Raw genomic sequence first — 9,754 nt, forward strand, 5'->3', positions numbered from 1 at the left:
ATTTTAACAGATAATCAATCTATCACAACAAATATTATATTTGTTACAACATATATAAAATTTATTGCGTTATAAAAATTCAACTTGTCTAGACATAAAAATTATTGCCACTACATGTAAAGTGAAGTGGCTTGAAATGAAAAATTGTTATCGTGTTCGTTTCTGTCTTTGTACATATTCTTTTTTATACATGGACTCCAACCATTTAGTTAGTACCCCATAATCCAAGACCTATTTCTTCTTTCTCACAACGGTGTCGCACATACTGGTTATTTCTATGCTGGTCAGCAAACACTCGATCTATGCAAGTGAGTACGGCCCGTACGCTGCACCGGTTCTATTTCTTTGGAGCTGGATGTTCTTATTTTTACCTTCAAATACCCATGATTCCTTTCTCAAGACTTCCGCTGACAAATGATCCATCAGTTTACTCTGAGTCAATAACTTGGGCAACAACTTAAAGACTGGCTGCATGTGGGCTAAAAATGTGTCCTCACTGAAGACATGTAAGTTGAATCCATAAACCTTAATCTTTCCCTCATAGAGTAGTATCTCAATAGCAAGAAAATGTTTGACTTCCACGTTCATGATTGCAAGGATTCTCTTTACCTTGGTCCAGCTCTTGTCATGTAGATATGGCCTCTTCCCTCTAACATATTTAATCACTTCTTTATTCCATTGGAATGTAGAAACTAACTTATCAAATCTGGGGCCACGAAAATTAGCTAGCTTACGGAGATCATCGTACCTATCCTTAAAATTATTGTAGAAGTTGATGTCCATTATCCTATCGGCAGCATCATAAGTATCCGGGTATGCTAATTGCCTACCCCTCATGAGGCAGAGAATTTCATCAATATACTGTGGTATAAGAAGATAATTTTTAAATAGGTTAGTAATTGTAAAGAATAAAAACACAGTGGAAAAAATCTATTGCAGAGGGTTCTCTGAATCAATTCACAGATTACCCAGCCAACACAACTTATGCAACAAATATGTGTTATGTTGCAACAGAATACCAAGCTATTACAACAGATTACACATATGCTGCGTAGATTCTTCTTCATGGAGTAGATTGGAAGGCTAGGTTAGCAAAAGTAAACTTACATTGTCCTCTTACCACTCACACATATTTTTCATATTTGTGATGTCTTTGGCGGTAAATGAATGCATTGTGTATTCTTTTTGAACCTTCATCTTGTCATTCATGATTTCTTCTAGTTCCTTCTTCTTCTCCTTGCCAAGTGCCGCAAATATGTCCACTTTCTACTGCGGCCCCTAAACTTCAACAACTCTTGGAGCGGGAGGAGTTGTAATTTTTGCTGTTTTTAGAACGGAGAGAATGTCTAATTTTTCTTTTCTTCCTTCTAACTACCATTGTAGGAGTAAATGGCCCCCTCACCTTATTGGCTGGTATGATACCCCTCTTGGATTTTAACTCCTCAACAGCTTCATCAATAGCCTTAAGATTTTTAAGGAGTTTATCCTCTCTGTCCTTGTACACTTTGTATTTTTAATGAGAACATGAGGGTGAAGAGGGGTGAGAGGGACCACTGTAAGGGTGGGAGAGACCGGTGTAGGGGTGAAAGGGACCTGTGCAAGGGGTGTTTTCAAAAATATTTATTTTTTTCTAAGAACCAACATGCTCATGATCACGACTGGCAGTTGTAGCAGCATTAGGATGGCTGCCGCCATCATCTATAACTCCACCAGAAACACCCCCAGAAGAAGCACCCGGATCTGTTGCAGTTTGAGGTTGGTCGTGAAAAGCTTCAACATTAGGCTGACATTGCCTAACTATTCTTCTTATGGATATTTCTTCAGCCAATTCCTTCTTTATTAACTCCACCGTTGGGTCTTCTTTTGTATCAAGAAGACCAAGAGTAAGAAAAAAAGTCATCCTCAACTCATCAATGGTAGGCACAATCCAAGAATGCACAACCTATAAAAAAAGACGGGAGATATTTAAATCTTATAATAATAATTTGCAGTCAGTTGGGTTACATGGATGTTAACACAACTAACTTATGCAACAAATGATCTAGCTGTTGGAATAGTTGATCTGTATGTCACAATAGATTGACAATATATTGCATCAGATTACACATTTATTGTATAATTTGCAGTAGATGGGTAATCTCTTGTGTCGGGTTCAGAGAACTAGAGCAACAGATTGTTAATCTGTTGCAAAATATGGATCATCTGTCATAACAAATTACCTATCTATTGCACCAATTACAGTTGACGGGTAATTTGTTGCAACAGACAACCCCTCTATCGCAACAGATGGAACATCTGTTTCAATATCCTTCTTTAAGGCAAATTATTTTAGTTGAAAGAAGACGTACTGCATCATCCAGAGGGTTAAATAGATCAGCCTCCTGCTCCTTAATATTTTTTTTGCTGCCCTTTGCAGCCGTCACCCACCTAAGGATCCTTGGATGAAAAACCTTGAACTACTTTTGGAGGGGAGGAATGACTTCACATGCCCAAGCCTAAAAAATGTAAACTGGAAGAAAACAAAAACAGTTATAATAACTATATTCATTATAAATTAATGGATGAGTAAAAATAGTGATCAATTTTACCATGAAAGCCCAAGGAAAGCCGATAATGTTATCGTCTTTAGGGATAGCTTTCTCAGTAAATATTCGACAGTCAGGTAGTAGCTGTCATATCCCCAGGGCTAATTGTTAAATTTGTCAAAATCATCAACAAGCGCCAATAAATCATCTTCTATGACTTTCCTGACGTCTCTTGCCAATAAAATGGAATGGACAAATCAAACCAAGCACAATTTCTCCCTTCAGTTCTTTGGTATGTCTTTATCCTCGTGATCTGCCATCAAATCCTCCGCTTTATAGCTACTACGTACAATAATTCTCAACAACTCATCTTTTTCTCTTGCGTTTGTTGGACCCTTTGTGGGGTGTTTCCTTGATGAGAGGTTCTTCTGGATGATCACATCTCAAGCCCGTTACTATTGCAAACACTTTCAACCCAAAACAAATCGGCATGCCATAGTAGTTGATTCATATTTCCTCCATATTTTTTTCTCCCTCCTTCGAATCTTTATCATCCCCTGCATACTTGATCCTGCCTTGAGAAGACCATATACCATGCTAATTAGGAAACGGAGAGTGCATTCTTCAGGCAGCTCAAGAAAGTATGCAAAGCAGCTCTTGTTAAAAAGTCCGTCTATGTTTTCATTCTTCAAAATTCTTCTTAATTCACCAAAATGTTTTCCTAACTGAAATTTAAGTACAAGATCACCAGTTACTTTGTCAGGGCTATCCATCGACGTCACAACTCGAAACCTGTCGATACTAATGGTTTTGGCAGAATTATGCTGGGATTTCGATATTCTTTCATGCCCCATTGGTGATAAGGAGTTATCACTTTCCTCAACTTCATTTTACCCCGACTGAGTTTGTTCAGGAAGTTCCTTCGAATCTATTTGTACTCTAGCCATTTTTGTTGGGTGGTCAAAAGTTGATCCACTTTCAATTTCTTTTCTTTTGGGAGACATCTTTTAACTACAAACAATAGAAAAACAAAAATACATTTCATTTGATGTCTGCATAATTTTTTTAAAATAAAGGTAAGCCAAATTTCAATAAATTATTCTATGCCACATAATAAAAAAAATACTCTAATGGATAACCCATCAGTTGGAATAGATGGGGAATCTATTTGAAGACCTATTTAATATCTCCCAACAGATATCCTACCTATTGTAACAGATGGACCACCAATACCACAACCAATGCCACTAAGACCACCACCAATGCCATCAATACCAACACCAAGACCACCGACACCACCATCAAAAATACAAATACTGACACCAACAACATCGACCAATAACACCACAAACACCATCCTATAATATCACGACAGTCAAATAAATTGAGACAAAAACTAGAGTTTTCTCGGGTGCGTCCTACTTTTTTAGCATCAAAATACAAAATTGTTAACCTATTCTCGAAGATAATATAATTAAAAGTCTTTTTTTTTATCATTAACTAAAAAGCCCTAATTTTTAGAATAAAGAACAAATATAGAAATCTTCTCGAGCTGTATTACCTGTGAAGACAAAGAAAATGATGGAGACAAGTGAGAATAAAGTCAAAAATAACAACTATGTGGTCAGAAATAGGAAGAAAATCAATCAATTTTGAAGGGTTGAGCAATATGTTGATAGTTGTTGTCTGTATTATTGAGAGATAGAAAGAGATAGGGAGATAGAGAAGTGAGAACTTGAGATTTGAAATGAGTAAAATTTTTTCCCGCAAATGGATGATTTGTATAGGTCGATTTGTAATTTTGTAAAAGAATAACAAGTTTTAAAATTGTTAAGTTGGTCCAAATTTATCTTAATTAATTTTTATAATTTTAAAAGATATGATAGTTTTTAAAATACTAAGTTAATGAGAATTCATTTAAACTCAGAGTAATCAATTGATGACCCGGATAGGGATGAACACAATACCAATACCATGCAATTGCAATGACTCAATTGAAATTGTAGTTGACCCTATGAGCTCATTCATTCATCCCTAGTTCCACCTAAACCAATTTAGGTACTATTAATCTTAACATTAAGTTAATGAGAGCTTATTTTAACTCAGAGTGATCGATCGCTGACCCGGATCGGGATGAACTCAATACCAACACCATGCAATCGGAATGACTCAATTGAAGTTGTAGTTGACCCTTTGAGCTCATTCATTCATCCCTAGCTCCACCTAAATAAATTTAGGTACTATTAGTCTTAACATTAAGTTAATAAGAGCTCATTTCAACACAGAGTGATCGATCGACAACCCGAGTCAGGATGAACCCAATACCAACACCATGCAATTTCAATGACTCAATTGAAGTTATTGTTCATCCTATGAGCTCATTCATGCATCCTTAGTTCCACCTAAATAAATTTAGGTACTATTAATCTTAACATTAAGTTAATAAGAGCTCATCTCAACTCAGAGTGATCGATCGATGACTCAGGTCGGGATGAACGCAATATCAACAGCATGCAATTGCAACGACTCAATTGAAGTTGTAGTTGATCCTATGAGCTCATTAATTCATCACTAGTTCCACCTCTAGTTCCACCTAAATAAATTTAGGTAATATTAATCTTAAAATTAAGTTAATGAGAGGTTATTTCAACTCAGAGTGATCGATCGACGACTCAGGTCAGGATAAATGCAATACCAACACCATGCAATTGCAACAACTCGATTAAAGTTGTTGTTCACCCTATGATATCATTCATTCATCCCTAGTTCCACCTAAATTAATTTAGGTACAATTAATCTTAACTTTAAGTTAGTGAGAGCTCATTTCAACTCAGAGTGATCGATCTAAGACCCGAGTCGGGATGAATACAATACCAACACCATGTAATTACAATGACTCAATTAAAGTTGTATTTGACCCTATGAGCTCATTCATTCATCCCTAGTTACACCTAAATCAATTTAGGTACTATTAATCTTAACATTAAGTTAATAAGAGCTCATTTCAACTCAGAGTGATCATTCGACGACCCAGGTCGAGATAAATGCAATACCAACACCATGCAATTACAACAACTTAATTGAAGTTGTTGTTCACCCTATGAGATCATTCATTCATCCCTAGTTCCACCTAAATCAAATTAGGTACTATTAATCTTAACATTAAGTTAATGAAAGCTCATTTAAACTCAGAGTGATCGATCGACGATCCAGGTTCGGATAAATGCAATACCAACACCAATCGCAAAGAATCAATTAAAGTTGTAGTTGACCCTATGAACTCATTCATTCATTCATCCCTAGTTTCACCTAAATCAATTGCAATGAAATCCGTTGGAACAAACGACTGAGCTATTAGAAATTTCTAACAGATATTCATATTTGTTGCAACAAATGACATATCTGATTTAATTATCAAATAGACATTTGCATCTATTGTGAAAGATGATTGAGCTGTTGAAAATTTTCAAATAGATATTGATATCTGTTGTAATAGATGATATGTTTGATTTAATTATCAAATGGACATTTGCATCTGTCATCACGGATGATTAAGCTATTGGGATATTTAAACAGATATTTATATCTATTATAACATATGACATATCTGATTTAATTATCAAATGAAAATTCCAATTGTGAGCTGTTGAGATTTTTAAACAGATATTTGTATCTGTTGTAACAGATGACCGTGCTGTTGGGATTTTTAAACAGATATTGCTATCTATTGCAACAGATGATATATCTATTTGAAAATCTTTTTTTCTTTCAATTTTAAAGCTTTCTGTCCAAGTAGATAAAGTAGTACGTACCACAAAATGCGGTAAAAATTAAAAAGTTTTTTTTCTTGGATAACTCAAAAATGAGTTCATTGAGTAGTCTTATCTTGTCGTTTCAATGTCACTAGTCTTCCTCGTACCCCTCAAATTATTAATGAATATTAATTATAGTAATTAATGAATATTGAAAAACCCACGTCTACATACATAATATATTTAGAATTATTTCATCTCTCCTCAGCTTTAGCTTCATCCCTAAATTTATTTTATTCATCTCTCATCTTTTTCCTTCTCTCCTCTTTAGGTTAGGGTTATCACAACCTTTTATTTTCTCTTTTCTCTTCTCTTTTTCATAAAGATCCTTTCGGATCTAAACCAATCCATATCTTTCCTCGACTGAAATTGCTGTTTTGATCCCTTTTTGATATTAAGGTATGGTTCACTATTGCTCTTTCATTCTTGTATTTTTTTTTGCAAGTTATTTACATCTATTTTTTTATTTAATTACCATTTACCCATATCATATTTATTTAAAAAAATTAAAGGAACTTTTATGTGTTGAATAAACGAACTAAGAATTTTTATTACAATATGCAAAAAAAGTATTCTGTTGGGAGAAGTTTAAAAGCCTTGTTGGCAGTATTTTTTTTTTGGTATGTATTTTGTTTGTTTCTTTGTTGTTTATGCTGTTATTTATGTTACTGGTGGGGTTGGAGTTATTGGAACTTGTGGTGTAGTATTGTTGATGGTGTTGGAACAAAGGATGGAACAAAGGAACAAAGGATGAAACAAAGTCTGGTTTGATGTATTTCAACAGACTCCACATCTATTGCAACAGACACCACATCTGTTGCATCAAACTCTATATCTATTATAACAAACTCCACATATGATGCATTAAACTCTACATCTGATACAAAAAACTCCACATCTGATGTAACAAACTCCACATCTGATGTAGCAGACTCTACATCTGATACAACAGACTCTACATCTGATGCATAGACTCTACATGTGTTGAAAAAGATAGATGATGTTCTTTTCTATGACATTAATTTTTTTCCTCTTCTTTGTAGATATAGGAAACTAAAAGTTGATCAACTTTTGCTCGAACATCACAATAGGCTGCAGTAAAGATGGGTTCGGAGGAATAAGCTGCATGCAGATGGAACCACTTCATATGTTTTGAGGTATGTATTACTGATAATGTTATCGTGGAAACACACATAGAGTACACTAATTTTGTGAATATTGTTTTTACCGATTAGTCATAGATAATTCAACAAGATATCTATAATTTTACAGTTAAGTTTGGTAGGTCTAAACTGATAAGACTGAGGGACCATGAATATGGTTCTGATACCCTGTTAAGATTTAATATTGGTTGTTGCTCATGTTTATTTGTCAAGCATTGTGAAGGGATCTAGTTTTGGTGTCATTATAAAGAGATTCAATAGCGATTGGACTAACTTTTAGGGTGCATTGGACTCCAAGAAGGCCTTTGAAGCCTAGCACTGCATCTAACAAGAATGAAAAACCAATATAGTTATTGAATTATCCCAAATTTATATGGTTGAGTTGCTCGGGGTGATGATTATATGACAAAAGGTGCGGTAAGAGAATGCCTTCGAGGAAAAATAGGTGGTTGATAAAAGACTATATCATCTGAGAGCTAATTGAAGAAGAGACATAGGGTAGAAAGTAACTTCTAACGAATCTGGCCAATGAAACTATCTTAAAACATGAGAAATATGTATCAAGTGCAAATATTAAAGGGTATCCGATAATGAAAAATCCGTCTGTTATTTCTCTAAGAGAAAAATAATGTAGATGGTCACTTTTCTAGGGAGCTACGACTAGGTAGCATGGTTGGGATTATCACCTAGATAGAAAATAACAGAAGACCAAGAAAGCCGTCTTGAGGGAATCAAGGGTTGAAATGTTGTACAGTAAGTTTAGAAAAAATCTACCAAAAACAACTGTAGTTAAAGTAAGGAATTTAAGAAAAGGCGACAATTTTTGAATTTTAAATTGCATCCCATTCCTTCTTGTTTATGGTTTCGATTAGGTCCACTGCTATTCTCCTGATCGAAACCACAAACGAGATTGAAAGGCAAATTGAGTATCATTACTTTCTTAGCCATATGGTTATAATTGATTATGTTTTATTGCCTTAGCATGCTTTCAACATATCTTGGAGAAGATCAGAGGCTTGCTCTAGTATATAAATTTTGATAATTTTCAAGTTTGCCTCCAGCTTGATGATTCTGTATTCAAGCTGGTCATTACCGTCTTTGAATTTGGTATAGATTTCCTGATCTTTTGTGAGCTCGATCAGGAACTCCATCTTCAAAGTTATGGCATTCTAGAAGCCCTTCAGAACACTTTTTTCAGAAACCTTAAAGGATATATGTAGGGTCGCTGTGTATGTTTTTAGGTCATAATGTGTTGATGCACAGTCAAGCTACGGTCTCAACCATTGAACAACTCACTTTTATCAAGCATTGCTTAATACATTTTTCTCAACCAATCGTCTAGGAATTTGATAAATTAATAAGCAAGGAGTTATGTAACATTTGATCTAAACTAACTCCACCAAGCCTATCAAACATTACGTAACTCCAGGCTCATTACCCTATCACAACAATTTGCTCGAGTTAGTGCACAAATCAAATGAACTCAATCTCTCAGTCTTTCTGCTGATCGCTCTTCTCCAATATAGATAACAAGATATCCACCATACAAAAGTCTACACCGTCAGCAGAAATGCTTGTCATAGCGAAAGGTCTTCTAAAGGAATCAATAGTAATCTCTTAATATAAAGTGATATTGAGATATTCCTAGTCATTCCTTCCCATGACTTTCGCTATGGCAAGAATTTCTGCTGATGACAAGATATTTGCCAAGAAAAATTCTACACCGTCAACAGAAATTCTTGCCAGAGCCAAAGTCTTCAGAAGGAATTATTAGTAATCTTTCAACATCAAGGAAGTCTTGTATGAAAGTCTTCAGAAGAAATTCAAAAATAAGGAAGTTTTCAGCAATGACTACATATAATTACAATGAACAGCCTCACCAGATTCACTCCTAATTTAAAAGAAAAGGCAGAAATATTTTAATTTGCATTCGAACTAGGAATGCAAATGAAAATATTTCCACCTTTTCTTTTTAACTAGGAGTGAATCTGGTGAGGTTGTTGATACCGTAATTATGTATAGTCATTGCTGAGAACTTCCTTATTTTTGAATATCTTCTAAGACTTTCGTACAAGACTTCCTTGGTATTGAGAGATTACTAGTCATGACTTTTGAAGACTTTTGCTCTGGTAAGAATTTTTGTTGATGGTGTAGACTTTTGCATGGCAGATATCTTGTCATCAGCAAAAATTCTTTCCATAGCAAAAGTCTTGGGAAAACATAACTAGGAATATCTCAATATCACTTTATATTA

This window comes from Capsicum annuum, chromosome 11 (assembly GCF_002878395.1).
Source record: "Capsicum annuum cultivar UCD-10X-F1 chromosome 11, UCD10Xv1.1, whole genome shotgun sequence".
Taxonomy (NCBI): Eukaryota; Viridiplantae; Streptophyta; class Magnoliopsida; order Solanales; family Solanaceae; genus Capsicum; species Capsicum annuum.